The 16,483-nt window shown below is 35.4% G+C and overlaps 2 protein-coding genes across 18 annotated transcripts in view; one reads left to right on the top strand and one right to left on the bottom strand.

Moving 5' to 3' along the window:
• The window catches only part of LRRN3 (leucine rich repeat neuronal 3), a 39,145-nt gene extending 36,871 nt beyond the window's left edge, over positions 1–2,274 (bottom strand). Inside the window, exon 1 of the mRNA XM_077167984.1 lies at positions 1,816–2,274. The gene's annotated coding sequence lies outside the window, so the exon portion shown is untranslated. The remainder of the gene's footprint in view (positions 1–1,815) is intronic.
• Positions 1–16,483, top strand: part of IMMP2L (inner mitochondrial membrane peptidase subunit 2) — a 980,891-nt gene that overhangs the window by 500,152 nt on the left and 464,256 nt on the right. The gene's annotated exons all lie outside the window — the stretch shown is intronic.

Genomic DNA, 16,483 nt, shown 5'->3' with positions numbered 1-16,483 from the left:
ACTTCTAATGAATAGAAGAAAAGCAAATAAAATATCTTTTCCTCTTTGTAATAAATCATTTTGTTTTTTCTATAGATTGCATGTGGCATTTGAGGCAGAGCAAGCAAGCCTGCCAATATTGTGAGCTAATGCTTCAGCACCTTTCATTTTTCACTCTGAGCAGGAAACCTCTTCTTAAACTTGCTCATTTTACAGAGGGAAAATCGAAGCCAGTGGCATATTGTCAGAGCTGCTTTATTGTCTCATTTACAAAGGTCGCAGGAATTAATTGACTTCTTATATTACATATTGTAAAGTGACTCATTTTTTGACATGTTTATGGGAAAGTAGCAGGTTCTAAATTGCTGCTTATTGTCTTTTGGTTTTGGCTCATATTATAAACTAGGAAACCAATAATAACTTTGAATCACAGTTGTGAACACAAATAACAGTACAGTTTCAAGGAAGTGGATTCCATGAACTATTTGGTTAGATGAACTAGAGGGAGGGAGGAGAGCCAGAGATGAGATGAAATGCAAAACTAGGTTTGTTTTAATGCCTTTAAATGACCCATTATAGGTAGTAGTAAATGTTCCTATGAACATCCTAAACTGGCATTGTCTGTTTTCAAGCATATTCTAAGTAGCTGGCTTTCTTTTACAAAATTGGGAGCATAAATTAATCCATACTGTATTCCATGAATCATCGCTACTTGGATGCTCATAGAGTTTACTGAGAGTAATTCTGTCTCAAAGGCATTGCTTCTGAAACTAAAGAGGAGACATGTAGGAGATGAGTAATATTTGTAATACCAGGACACATTATTTTCTAGGTGATATTTTAAATCTTTCTTCCCTTTTTATTTTTCTCTCTGCCCCCTTTTCACTAAATTACGAAGGTCTCACTCATATTCATAGCCTGCTTTCATCAAAATTAGAGGCATGGAAACAAGGACATATTGTTAAAAAGGAATAAATTAGAGCTGAATTAAGCCATCTAGCTCAATAACAGCAAAGGGAATATGTAGTTCGTTTGAACAAACAATCTTCTTAAATAGGAATTGTACTTTAAAGCCATCCTGCTGTGATCCTGTTAATTACCAAAGAAGATTAGAACTCTTGTGGTTCTTGGGATCCTTTTACCTAGTGTGTGTCAGTTCCAGCTGCACTGGCAATCAGACATTTGCACTCTCCCTTCAGACCGGTGAAGGGATGTTATTAAAGGGAAGTCATTTACCCCAATCTGTAAGATATAGCCTGGCAGAAATTTAATAACTGTTTGTGATATGCTCATTCCGCCACTCTGCCTGATGGCTTTACCTCTGAACAAGCAACAATATTTGCCTTAATCCATCCACTGGGTGAAAGGGGGAAAAAAAGCCCTATTTGTGGGGGGGCACTTTCAAAACACAAAATGATGTGTCATTCGCTTTTCATTGCAAATAATGTGAAGAGAAAGGAAAATATTTTCTGTCTGTCTCTGTCTCTCTCCCTCTGCTCTCCTCTCCTTTCCTCTTCTTTCCCACTGTCCCCTTCTCTTCTCTGTCCCTCCTCTCTCTCTCCTCCCCCAACACTGCTTTTCCTCTCCCACTCACATCCTCTGATGGGCATTCAAGCTAGTAAAATGCATGTTGGAGAATCCCACAAACACAGCTAGACATACACAGAGTCAGAGGGGTTTTGCATTTGAATTTCTTCTCAGAAGTAAAAGGTAAAGAAAAATGCCCTTAGAATTCACACAAGAAGAAAACATCAGAGGAGAATTTAGGTGTAAAAAGATGAACATCAACTAAACAATAAATTAAGCTATTTAAATATATGTGTATTTTAAACTTACCTTGGAAAAGCAGTTTCTGATAGATCACCTCCTGTGTCTCTGCGTGCTGGGTTCCTCAGTTCCTTAGTTGAGTTAATCACATGGTTGTGTTCTTGCCTGGGTGTAAATAGGTGCATATGTGCGTGTGTGATAAAGTATACACAAATATGTACTACAGATATGCACACATGCACGCGATCTTATTTCTGTATTCTGAAATATAAAGGAAGGCAGGAGGCTGCAGCTTGAATTCCTTCTTTTTTCCCCCCGGAACTCTCTCTCTCAGTCGGCAGGCTGAGGCTCTCAATCCAGTGAAGAGAGATCTTGCGAATTGGCTTTATTTCTCCGTGTTTCCATGGTGGTTAGTGGTGCATCGTTCACCCGATCAGTTGTCACACTGACATGGTACTGCCTGCTCAGCGGTCATTAATAACTGAACACCCTCCACTCCCCAGAGAGGAGCCAATCGTTTCAGACTGCTAAGATATAGCACTCGCAGCTGCTCCAGTCTGGTTGGCTGAAACAACCTGTCTGTTCTATGACACTGCTGCTTAGGATACAAATAAATGAAACGGGCTTGCATATTTTCCTAGGTATCATTTTCTTTCCTTTTTTTTTTTTTTTTCAGGGGGATGTTGGAAATTTTGACAAGTTTTCTCATTTTTAGGTTATCAGTCATTTAGATGAATAGTGTTTTCTGTCTGAAAATAGACAGGGTATACATACTACTAATAAGGATTTACCAAATATTCAAAACACCTGATAGGCACTCGCAGCATCTGATTCACTCTCTGGGAAGTTCAGCAAGGGCTGTATTATTTAAGAACAGCTTGAAACTGTTTTGAATGGCATTTGGTTCTCCATAGAGAACTCCTTAATTTAGCATGTGTGCTTGCTGTTCAAAAACACTTTTCTTTTTCTTTCTTTCTTTTTTTTTTGAGTTATGACATTTCTTATCAGGATTGATCAGATTTTAAAAATAAAGCCTGTATTTGCTTCTGCATAATTTACAACATTAACATATGAGAGCCTATTTTTTTTAATTTGTATTTCCCATTACAGTTACTCACTTTTCCTTATGTGATGCAAAAAGTCTCCCAGCCACACACAAATGGGTACATATGTAGGGATGTTTGCGTGAGAATCTGTGTATGTGTGTTTTTTTTTTTAATGCATTGTCTACTATTCTGGGGGAATATTTCAACCATAATAAATTAAAACCCCTAACAAATTATTTGTCTTTATTTTTAGACCTATTAGCCCTGAATGTATATATATGCCAGGAAAATATACTAGAAAAGCCACATATTCCCAGAAATTTGGAAAATAAAACATGGAAAAGCATAGCAGTGTATATTTATGAAAGAATGTCTATGAATAAATAGGCAACAGTTTTTAAAATGCATGTTTTGCAACCTTAATATTAGAGATACATCTTGTTGAGAATGAGGGAGTTTAAGGATTAATTTATCACCAGGTCAAAAGCAGGCTAGCCCTAAATTTGAGAGACTGCCCTCTAGTGGAGTAAAAAGAAATGACATCTTCATGTTATTAAATTTACTTGAAAAAAGGATTCACACAATTGCACTGGTAGTTTGCATTTATTATAATCATAGTATCTAGAAATTTAAAAAAAGAAGAGCTTTGCTTTCTGATTATTAAATATTTTCACTCTGTAATTTTCTTTTAAAAGTTCCTAAATGCTTTCATTTTGCTTCTGTAAAAAAATGCTTTCATTTTTCTTCTAAAAAAACAAGAATATTTTTACTTCCCTTAATATAGTAACACTTATTTCATAAAGTTATTATAAGGTTCTATTATTTTCTAAAGCACACAGAAAATGTGTGCTTTTTTTCTTTTTACTCAGAAAGCACACAGTTGGTTCAGTAAATGTTAAGAATTTATGGTTGAGTGTTGGGAATGTTGTGCTGGAGTGTCTACATGTAATTTAGTAAACTTGTGATCATGGCAATAATCATCCTTCTTATTGCTCACTTTTGCTCTCTTCAGCTTTAATTTGCTGCATATTCTAAAATCATTCCAGTAATTTTTAGGATTTATTTCCACATATGAAAGAAAAATATTAAAGTGGTGATAATGATTTGATGAAGGAATTTTAGTTTTATACCTCTAGCTCCTTAAGTGTTTCATTTTGTTTGATTGATATCAACTGTATAATTGACAAACCTGGTAGTCAGACCAATTATAATACACTCCTATAATGAAGTTAAGTTGTGATAATCAAATGGATATATGACTAAACTACTTTCTTGATTTATAAAGGAAACTAACAATCATACCTGGTATTTTACATTTCAGTCTCTTTCAAAATCAACAAGTCTTTTAAGTTTTAATGTAGTTAGCATTGAGGAGTATTTAAATGCTACTTTATGTTATTTCATAGGAAATTGTTTTAGCTAAATAATTTTTTTGTTTTTTCGCAGGTAGGGTATGAGATTCCTCTTTCTATAATTGTCCTTTTAATGTAGAAGTGTAATAAATTCAAAACTTATAAATTTAATATCATGGAACATTAGAAGTAAGATTTCAGTATGTTGAGGGAGAAAATAACTCTGGCTTTGAATAACAAAAATGAGGATTTTGTTCTTTGGCTATAGTTTCCTTTTGCTGTAAGAGAATCAGCAAGTTAGAATCTGTGTGTTTTAGGTGATTTTTCACTGATCAGTCAGGTCAGTCATTTACTGGAAATATGAAAGGTAGCTCTCCCAAAATATAGTTTAAAAAGTTATTTAGGTATCACATGTATATAATGAAGTACCGCATGAAGACATTCATGTGTGATGAATTTCAGGGCATTTGAATTAATACAGTTGGTAATGGCCATCAAAAGAGAACTATGGACACTTAGAAATCTAATGCCCCAAGTCCTTGAAGGCCAAGAGACTTATCTCAATACACACAGTTGGTCTGAGAGTGCCAGGCTTAGATTCCTCCACCATATCACCAGTTCATCTACTGGGTTATTGACAAATCTCTGGTTTCCCTTCTTTTCCTTCCTCCTGCTCTCCGCCTCCTTCCTTTCCATTTTCTTTTTCTCTCTCTTTCTCAAGGTTCTTTCTTTAGGATCCATAAAACTTCAGAGATTGTTTATATAGCAGATGTACTGTCTTACATGGGTGTATGTGTCAGCTATTTCCTAGTAAGTGTTACAGGGTTTTTGTAAGTTCCAATGAAAATATATTGGTATGATTTTACAAAGAAATGGAACAATTGCAACCCTTAAAATATATCGAAATAAGTTCTACCTTCATCATCAAATAAGAAAATTTCAGGCTGCAATAAATATTTATTAATGTATTTAGTGGTCAAAGTTATGACTTTCTGACTGGCTTATTTTTATTTTGACAAATTCTGGGGTTTGTTTGCCTCTGTGCTCTTCTTAGAAAGGTCTTCTGGTGCAGTGGGTCAGATTGCAGATCCTGGGGCCGCACTGCCAGGGTTTGCATGTCAACTGTGTCACTTCCTAGCTCTGTGACACTGAACAGTTAATTAACATCTGTGCATCTCAATTCCCTCCTAGAATTCTTATGAAGATTAAATTATTTAGAACATGCAAAGTGCTTAGAAAATTGCCTGCCACATACTAAGCATAAATGAATGTTCAATATCATCAAATTGTCTCTGTCATCCTCACCATTTCCTCCTTGTCTCTGATGTCATCGCCATCATCATCGTCATCATCATCATTCTGTTCCAGCTTTCCCCTTTCTCTGGGTTGTACTTTCTCCCTTCCACTCCAAGTTCCTATCACATGTCTACCTAAGTAGGTTAGTTTAGTTTAAATGCTACTTTCCCTATGAAATCTCTCCAACCTTCTAACAAAATCGGATCTCTCTTTTGGCCACAATAGCATTCTTTATCCCTCTTCTCTCTTATCCATTTTCTGGTATTATAACTGTTTCTATAATTTGACCTGTTTCCCTTTTAGCTTGTAAGATTACCTTGGAGAGGTTCAATGTTTATTTATCTGTAAGTTCCATGGTACATGAAAACATGAAGGAAAAAACATCTGCAGATTACTAACATATGTGTATGTGTGTTTTAAAAGTCATTTACTCTTCACAGCACCTTTATAAAATAGTCATTTTTATCCTCATTTGACAGTATAGAAACTTTGGCTTAGAGATGAATGAGGTTACTTGCCTAATGTCTTGAAACTATCTAGTAAAGAAGCTAAAATTTGAACCCATCTATCTGCCTCTAGAACCAAGGCTTTTTCCATCTGTAAAACAAATGAATGCTTATGTGATGAATTAGCCAACTAATATAATGTTGTCAGTAACAATGGGTATAAACAATAAAATGCTTTTTTTTTAAAGGCTGAATTTTATGCAGTAGACAGTGGATATGCTGTTCAGTTTTGATGATAGAATATTTTTTTTTTTTGCTGACATGATTTGAAAAATAGATCTCTGAAGAAATTCAGTACCAAGTTGGAAAGATGAGTTGATGTGCTCAGAAAGCTAAGTAAATGACTTAGCCATTAATGATGAGAAGCTGACATTGTGCTAGGAAGTCTTTCTGTGTTTTTATCCTTTATAGTCTAATTCTAGCAGATTCCTTCTCAGTTGTGTTAAAAGACATGTCTTAAGGTGAGTAACATTGGTTGTTTGCTGCAATGTTGAACTAAAGCTACTTCTCCAAAGTTAATTTTGGAAAGTAGAATCAGAGAAAAAATCCCCCAATCTTCATTTAACTATAGATCTTATTTTGATTGAAGGAAATGACTTCATTTAAAGTACAAAAAGTTATTTCACATTTAGGGAAATTCACAGTCAAGAAAGAGAAATATGTCAGCAATCAAGGAGAGAAATCTCATGTCTGTCTCTCTTCCCCAGATTCCCTTTTTCTTCCCCATCTTTCTCCATGTCTTTATCTATAAGTTCAACAGTTCTCTCATCTTGACTTTTCTCTGTACATCTCTTCATTCTTTTCCCCCATCAGACTGAATTTTATTCCTCTAGCCATGTGAAAAATGGCTGCTGTTAGGATTACTCTGATGTGCAGGAAAGAAAATTGTTTATATGGTGTGATCTTGGTTGTGGAAAATATTTTTTTTTAAAAAAAGAGCAACAGGTAGGTAGATAAGTAACCAGATAAATAAGTAGATAATTTATAAATTGCACAGAAATAACTGAAAAGAAATATACCAGACCACTGGCAGTGTTTTTCTTTGATACGATTATTGGTGGGTTTTATTTTCTCTGTCTTCTACAGAGAAAATATGTACCATATTTTTGTAATCAGAAACAATGGATATTATTTAGAAAGTAAAATATAAAGTTCTTCTGGGAAAGTATTTTACTTCTAAAATTGGAGCTATCTTGTTGAGTAGAATATCTAACCTTCTAAATTTAGTGTTCAGTTCCACCCATGAAATAAATATGGCAATACATCAATAGCAGTAATAATAGACAATATTTATTGAGCAATTTTCTTGTGCCATGTAGTCTGTTACTAGTTTATCATGAGTTATCTCATTCAGTCTTCCCTGGAGAACACCAGGCAAATATTAGCCTCATTTTATAGACCAGAAAGCTGAGACAGTTTGATTGATTGTGCCAAAAGTCACATAGTTGCTCAGCAGTAGAGTCAGCAGTCAAACCAGTCTGTCTGACTCCAAGGCTGAACTCATAGCCACTATCCTCCACCAACTCTGATATGTTCCCCATCTATCTGTTCCATCTTTTTCTGTTTACTCTGACACATCCCATCCCCAGCCACTCCAACTGTCTCATCATTTCCTGAAGATACCTTGTGCTTGTGTTTTTCACTCTTAGATGTTTATTTCTTCTGTGGACATACCCGTTCTACAAGGGTTCTGCTAAAAACTCCCATCCTTTAAGATGCCATCATCACAATCAATGAGAATCAGTATTTTCCTCACTTTGTCACATTTTCAATTTTTTTTTGTTATTGTACTTATTTTGTTCCAAGATGTATTATGGTTCATGGTTTATCTGTGCCCAGATAGTAAGCAGCTTGAAGGGAGAAAATGTATTTTCAGTAGTACATTTTAAATATTAAGAGGTCCATAAATGTTTGATCGAATTCCATTAAATGACAGGAGTAATTTATTACTTTCTTCTGTATTCTAGTATTTTCTAAACAGTTGAGTAAAATTAAAGAAGTCTTTGCTTAGTAAAAAGCCTCAATCAAGAAAGTCCCCTCAAGGGGTAAAGTTTGTCAGATCTGTGATGTCAATTACACACAAGATTAATGTTAAAAGAGCTATTAATTATGGGTCAATTGTGTCCCTCTTGACCTGGCCTTTTTCTTTGCTAATCACTTCCTCTTTTCATCTTTTTTGATTACTTATTAAATGCAGTTGGGTTCATCTAACTCCACTAAGATTCATGTAAATTCTAGGCGACAGTTAAAGAGATCTATTCAGTGACCTCCAGGAACCAAGCTGGTTTGAGATAATACTTTATACTTTGTCCCTAGTGTGATATGCAAACTCTGGTATTCTCTTTGCTTTGACATGTATTCTTTTTTAAAGATGTGTTACTGAAAGTTATCAATTCACACGTAAGTAAGATATCCAGGCAGTGACTGCAGAGCAAGGGAAAGAACACTTTTTTGTCAGTAAAATATTTAGGAATCTAGTTATATTGTACCATCTAGAAGTGAAAGGGTCGTTTGAATTTTCATGAATATTTTATTCACTTTTACTTGACTTCTCCTAGATGGAAGAACAAAGGTGGCTGCTATTCTTATTTGATTCTCTCCTTTCTTAATGGAGAACACAGAGGACCCAGAGCTAAAGTTGTCTGTCTGATCTTTTGGGGATTGTTCATAGAGTTTTTGTTTTTGGTGTACGGTTGGCATAACTGTTAGAAGATTCCTGTAGCTACTACCACACTATCTCTACTGCTAAATTTTGTGCTTTAAATCTTAAAATGATCTTCAACTCCATCTCATAATCCTAATACATTCTACGAGGACTGTTTTCTTTTTAAATTCATTTGAATCTTTGATCTTTATTTAGATCTCTAAAAAAGAGTGATTTAGATAATTAGATAATACTGAACATAGTTTTAGGCACATACTAGGTATTTAATAAATACATAGTTTTAATAGTTACTGCTTCTTTGATTGTCACTCACATATACTTTATTCAGGCATGCTCTTTCTTGTATTCAATTACTCACCAGCTGGTTTATGTTCAGAGAGATAGAAGGGTGAAAGAAGTTCTGAGCAATACAAGAAAGTCACAGCCATATGGATAAATGCCTTTGCTTGATGGATCCAGGTTTTGTCCATCAATTTTAAGCCATTAATTATTTTACTCTTACATAAGGTAGAAGGCACATACCACTCATGATTTTCCCACACTGATATTCCTGCCTACCTCTCAGTATACTCCAGACACAAAATTTGGAGATTAATATTCTTTCCACCCAAATAGCTGCTAAAATCTTGAGTCTTCAACCTCTAAGTTTATAACCAGGCCCAAATTCCTAAATTTCCCTAAATGAAAATAACTTTCACCTCGTTTTAAACAACCATTGCCAGATATCTTGTCAGAACTCTTCTACCATGGAAATTTTGAACTTCAATATCTTGCTTTCAGACCACAGCCCTCTATCTGTCTGACTATTTCAGGACCATACTCCCCCTAAATCTACTTTTCGACACAGATAGACCTCAAATATTCTGGGGCCAAGTTTCTTCTGGTCATGCTAGTCTCTCTCTCCCTTTTCTACCTACTAAGGTTTATCACCTACCCTACTTGTCATTCCCCTTGAATCTCTTGCTCTAGTCTACTCTATCTGTTGAACCAGAACTCCTGGACAATTCTGTGATCTTTGTTCTTTGCTCCTGTCTCCAAAAAGCAGGTTGTTTCTGGAGGAAATCATATAGTGATATCTACTAGAAATTTAAGAAACTAAGAAATTTCAGCTAGGTCTTCAGTAGTTCCATTTTATCCTTGTATTTGTCCTCAGTTAGCTTCTTATCCCATTATCTTCTGAGATGATTCCAAGTTCTGCCCTTTCTTCCATATTTCTTCTTGGTACATTCTTAGGACAACATCATTGCTTTTAACTTTGTGGAACAGGAGTCTTTTGGTAGGAGAATCCTTAATTTCACAAACTCTCAACCCACTAATGTGTTTTTATTTACATTCATTATTATTTCTTTTTTTAGTCTCAAGGATGAGACTTTTTTCAATTGCCAATCTCTAGCTCCCTCCTTTTCTTCCTTCCAGTCCATATACTTGTGTGTTCCCTGGTATTTGTCTCCAGCAGTTTCCCCTGCCTTACCCCCAGAAATTGACATATTTCCCCCAAATCTGATGTGCTTAACTCTTACTCATATTAAATTAGTAACAATAATCCTTTCTTTACCCTTTACCCTACTCTATCTTTCTATCTCTTCCTCTGCACATCACTCTTTCAAAAGAGCTGTGAGCATTTGCTACTGACACATCACCATTTGCTTTTTTTTTTTTTCAGCTCACTTCTGTCTGGCTTCCACTCCAACCATGCTATTGAAAATCCATTTCAGAATCTCACTAGTGCCCTCCCAATTTGATTCTTGCACAGCAAAGCCCCTAGTTGTGTCCATGCTTGTTTGTAAATCCCATTTGCTGTCATTGTAGGCTCCTTATCTACTACTTAAATACTTATCCTAGGATCCATCTTTTGCCTACTGCTTTTCATATGCTCTCTTAGATGATGTAATCTCTTCCACTTATATACTTGTCATGCTCAAACATATACAACTGCCCCAGTAATTGAAATTCTTCTGCACTTTAGAATTTCTATATCTCTATTCCTCAGATGGATTAATAGCTATCTCTACTTGCATGACCCCACCCCCCCAACCAGGCACTCACACTCTACATGTCTAAAACTGATTTCTTAAGCTTGTCCCCTAAACCAGCTCTTCTTTTATTCTTTAGTCATTTGGTATCACTTTCCAGATACTCAGAGAATTCCAGGGGTCATCTTTGATCCTCCCTCTGTCTCACATCCTGCATTGATTCAGTCACTAAATTGTGCTGCTTTTACTTCTCAAGTTTTCTTGACTCATGTTCTCTCCACCTTGTAGGTCATTGTCATCTTTCACCAGTTGCCTCCTAACTTCTCTGCTTCCAGTCTCATCCCCTCCAGTCCATCTCCTATATCATCTCATTCTTTTGCATAAAACCCTAGCTCTTTCTCATCACAAACAGAGAAAAAGGCCCAAGCTTTTTAGTGTTCATGTCCTCTCCCCACCTAGCTCTTAGGTCCAGGTACTCCTAAATTGCTCCAGCCATGTAAAATATTTGTTGTTCTTTGAGCACTGTGCTGGCTTTTCTCTTCTCAGTGCATTTGCTGGTACCACCTCGGACACTTGAAGTGCTGATCCCCATTGCTCCCCATGATGCACAGTTATGCACATGCTTTTCTTTTGCAAAGCTGTCTCCCGTTGTTTACCCTTTAATCCTCAGTTCAAATATCTCCTGTTCTGAGAAATCTGTTTCTTGCAAAGCCAGGCTGAATTTGGTGCTCTGCCTTTAGGGCTTGTAATACAGAGTGATTGATCAGAATGTATTGTTAAATAAATGGATGAATTAATTTTGAGTAGAGTTTTGGTGGATGAGAAAGTAAAATTGCATAGTATTTAAGCACATCAGTCTGAAGTCTTTGATTCTATTTGTGGCATGTAGACTAGTATAAATGAGAGCAAGGTGTTATACTTTAGTACTTGCATGAAACCACTAGCCACGTACCATGGCTCACTGGGTCAGATATGCCTGCTCTTGACACATAGAGAACCAGATGTGCAAATATAAACCATCACAGTTTCTGGAAAAAAAGGGCTTATAACTATCAAGGAAGGAAACAGAACATTCTCTTTGATAGTAAATATAGTATTGTTATTTTTGCCATTATATTTATTATGTTGTTGTTCGGGGAGCTACAAATGATTTTCCTTGAAATATCCGAAAGCACAGTGAAATAGATCAGCATTTGAAATATGTACTTCTATGCAAATGCAGAAATTATGTATGCTGAACTATATAAAGTACCTAGATTCTTGAGTGTTAACTACATACAGGGCACTAACGTGTGGTAAGTACTTCATACATGATTTCATTCTCACAACAATCCTGTCCCCCTGTACACAGAAGGGAGAAATGAGGTTAGAAGTTGCTTCACTTTTGCAGTCACAGAGATAGTGTGGAGTTAGAGCTGAATACGAGTTGGATAACAAAGCCGACACTCTTAACCCTGTATTTGTCCCCTTCCAAATATCTTCTGAGGCCCTCATTAGCCTCTTCTTTGTGTGCGCTGTAACACAACTTTTCCTTCCTTTGTTTGCTTCATTTGTAACCAGGGTAACATAACACATTCAGGGTAGAAAGCTAACAGTATTTTAACTGTACCTCACTTCTCTCATCTCAAAATCTCTGTCTATATTCCTATCTTTTTAATTGGATGAATTTAACATAGTTTGAAGATATCTATAAACTATTATCAAGAACAAACATTCTACAATGTGGATACTTTTTTATCAGTTTTATATTTGTTTTATTGTAGGAGAGTTGTCTCTGTTTGACTGTCTTTGACAGTCAATATTTAAGGTGACTGCGAATTGTACTATTTTATTAGAGATGCCAACTGTTTTTCTAGGTGTTGTGTTGTGCTGGAAATATGCAAATAAATAAATAAATACACATACATCGAGCATCAACATAGATATACATAAAACCACTCTACTAATTTATTATTTATATGTTAGAGACTATATAAAGGCAAAATTTGCACCCTGTCTTAATTGAATTTCAAAGCTTTAGTGAGAATGATTGTTATGCAGTAAACTGGAAAATCAGAAGAAACAGTCTATAGGCATAGACAGATAATAAGTCTAACTTAGTCTTATTCAAGAGACTGTTTTGAAATATAATCAAATAAAGAATGACTTGTTTCTTTTGTGAAATTGCTTATTTCTTTCACTCCATAGACATGATGCAGAGAATGAGTAAATGAGCTCTGACATTACTCATTACTTCTTACATCCTTAGCTTTCATAAAAAATGTGTTTTTATTAGAAATGCAAAGCATATGCAGTGTTTTGGTCATTTCATACTTCGGGGGTGACCCCCAGATGTCTAATGCTCATTGAGAGCCCATGTGTGAACCGCAAGCCCAGCGAGAAGCCCGGCTGGCTGGAGAGGCTGTGCTGAAGGCTTTCACATCGTCCCCATTACTAAGGAAACCACTCGTTTTGTCTGAACATGCTCTGAATAGATGTCTCATTTGAAGTCTAGTGCTCAAACCATGAGGATTGCATTATGGAGCTGAGAAAGAAATGAGGAAACAAAAAATGCTTGAAAATGCCACCAAGCATGCACAAAGCATCGTACTGTAATAACATTCCGTGAGACAGAAGGTGCATTTATTTTTGCCACATTCCAAGTTATTTCCGTGTTATAAAAGCAAATTCTTTTGCCTGCCCACGTAATCAAAATAAGCAAAGCAGATGTTCTTCTGACCTGTTCTTAATTTCTGCTCTTGTTAGGGTCTTACTGAGAAGTGTAACATACAGCACAGCAAGGACAAAATATGGATTCCCATATTAATCTAGATCTGCTCTCTTGTGCTATGTAACTAAATGGTATAATGCTATCTCTGTGCCAATAAACAAACACATGTTCAGAGTCAGACCTCAGAATTTGTAATCTCCAGATTGTTACTGTAAAATTCAGAATGGCTGCTGCAAGCTGCTGCTTGGTACGCTTTAATGAGTGTCCAGTTCAGATTTGGAGTGAGAAAACACAGCCTCTAGGAGGCTCCTATTTCCCTCTCTAGGAGCCTGCCTCCCACAGCAAAAGAAAGTAACTCCCAGTGAAAAATCCTGTGATCTTTCTTTCCTTGTAAAGTAAGATTTATGGGGCTTTTTACCTACAGTGCAATTTTTGTCAACCCTGTCCCCATTCTTTGACATTGGCCATTGACCTTTTTTTTTTTTTTTCAAACATATGAAATGCTATGCAGACACCCCAGTTAGAAGTTACCACCTCTAAACTCATACAGAAATGTAAAAATTCAGGAGCTGCCACTGCAGGGAAGGAAAGCATTAATATCTCCATTTTGAGCCACTTTAATTCATTCAGGGATCAAGAGCTGAACCACTATATCAACTAATTCTCAAATACAGAAATTAATATTTAATGGATTACTTGCCATATTGCTATTTTGGTGAGACTCATGACAGATAAATGACTTTTCTCTACCAGGGTCAGCTACTAAATGAGATCTTTGGTGTCATAGCCCATTGCTGCAGACCCTATGTGTAGAGGCTGCTCAGGTTTCTCTTTGGAAAACTAGTGTTAGAAAGGAGGCTCTACTAGGTCTAAAACCCATAAACATAATAAACAAAGACAAGTTTATTTCCTTCACAGGTTCTCAAAGACAAAAATATAAAATTAATAAGTGTGAAAAGCAATCAACAATGTCAGAAAATCTTGTGTTTCTCACTCTTTTTTTTCTCTCTACCTAGTTCCTTAAATTTATTGGGACTCGTGCATTTTCAATAAAAGTGTATTTCAAGTAAATGTCACATTCAGATTTGCTTCTGCACCAAGTTTAAGAAATGCCAAATTCAGTAGAATTGAGTAAGGATGACCTAAGTAATTTTCTAGCATTTAATGGGGATCCCAACACTACTGAAAAAAGCCCTAGATTTGTAAGCAGGAAAGACAGTTGGTGTTTGAGACAATACAGTTACCTGTCCTACTGATATCTTCACTAGTTCTGATTAAGACTCTCCAATTCGTCTTGAAATGAACAGCCCGAAGCTGCCAACTGTTTCTCATCTGATGTACCTACAGGGTATTTACTTGGAGTGTATGTTTAACAGTTTAGATATTGTGGCTGCTGACAAGAGAATTCTTCTAATACTGAGACTTATTAAGAAATTTCTGTTTTGAAACAAATGTGCTTTAGATTTCTTTTAACTTATCCTGTCAAGGTTTGGCAGAGTCTTGGATGTATGCATCTTTGAATTGCTGGTACCCCAGCATGTCCTTGACATATAGTAAGCATTCAGTGAGTGGAGGTTGAGCTCACTTGTTAGTTATGAGAAAAGTATAGCCATCTCAGCATTTATAGAGGACACTGAGCCTGGCTTAATTGAGTGTTAAACACTGGAAACATCAAATGTTTAACTTTATTTAACATTTAGAAAACAAGGTCTAATTTTTCCATGTCCATTTCCAATCACCTATAACCCTTTCTCAATTATTCTTTGTGTTTATGTAAAAATGATAAAACAGGATTGTAACAATTGAGTCAAATCTGTTTCTCAAACTGCCTTAGTTTTTTTCCAAGCCTTCGGTGGTTATATTTGTATTTCATTCTTTTAACAGAACTCTCAAAATGTTTCCAGGTACCATGAAATACCAGATATTCATTATAATTCTATATCTGTCTACAGCAATATGATTCTCAGTATCTTGTAACAATCATTCATTTCAGTTAACACCAAGTGTCATCTTATTTGGAGAAATAAGTTCTGTTTAGAAGACTTAAATTTATTAGTAGACCAAAGAGATTGTAATTTGAACAAGAATGGTGCTTCCAGAGATTGGTCTGTATAGTTAAAAAAATTAAATCTAGGTAGTAGTATAGAGAATAACAAAGAGTGGTGATTAATATGTAACATTCAGGACATTCCTTTTGAGAAGAGGATATAGTCAGAGCCTCCATTTTAACACTTGTATTCCAAAGTGTTCCGCTTATTATTCAAATTATTAGTACATATTTAGTTTGATGAAGTTAAAAGTTTATTTTATAGGGCGGGCAATGGTGACTCAGTGGCAGAGTTCTCATCTGCCATGCTGGAGACCCGGGTTCAATTTCCAGTGCCTGCCCATGCAAAAAAAAAAAGGGCTTATTTGATAATATTTTTTGAAAAGTTACCATCTTTCACATGCCTATGCAAACATAAAGATGTTTTGAATTGTGAGGTATCTCCTATGTGATTTGGGAAATTGTGTGCAGGCCCAAGTCAAAAATTATCTTCCCTGAGCAGTTAAAATTGTAAGGATGATTAAATTATAATTAAGTTAAATATAAATAAATTACCACTTATACAGTATTATACAGAAAGAATGAGTTTACAAAAAAACTAATGCTGTATTTAACTCAGTGAAGCTTGTACTGATTCCTTTTATGTTATTTAACTAAATAAATGTTGGATTTAAAATATTTTATTAACAAAAGAGCACAGGTTTATTGTAGGAAATTTGGAAAGTTAAGGAAGAAGGGGTAAAAAGCTTTCATACACAAAAGGAATCATGGTATACACATTGGGATATTTTTTATGGTATAATTTTTCCTTATATAATTGAAAATATTCTGTATTTTTAAATTACATCAGAAGGATAAAAAATGTCATTGTTTTTAGTGCATATATTCATGCCAAATGGATAACCTATTCCTCAAATACTGGACATTTGCATTTTTTTAATGTATTTATATTGTAAATAATGCTATCATGACCATCATAGGATAGGATGCTATGTAGTCTCTTTAGACAAAAATAGTTGGCCAGTTTAAGACTCCTAATGCATGGTAGAGATTGTTTCCCTGAAAGTTCATACCAAATTCATACAGCTTTGTCTGAGTCTCCATCTTACCATTCCTTGCCAGCATTATTTATTCATTCATTC

This window comes from Tamandua tetradactyla, chromosome 1, assembly GCF_023851605.1.
Source record: "Tamandua tetradactyla isolate mTamTet1 chromosome 1, mTamTet1.pri, whole genome shotgun sequence".
Taxonomy (NCBI): Eukaryota; Metazoa; Chordata; class Mammalia; order Pilosa; family Myrmecophagidae; genus Tamandua; species Tamandua tetradactyla.
Note: the sequence above shows the minus strand (reverse complement) of the source record. Positions and strands in the feature narration are given on the sequence as shown.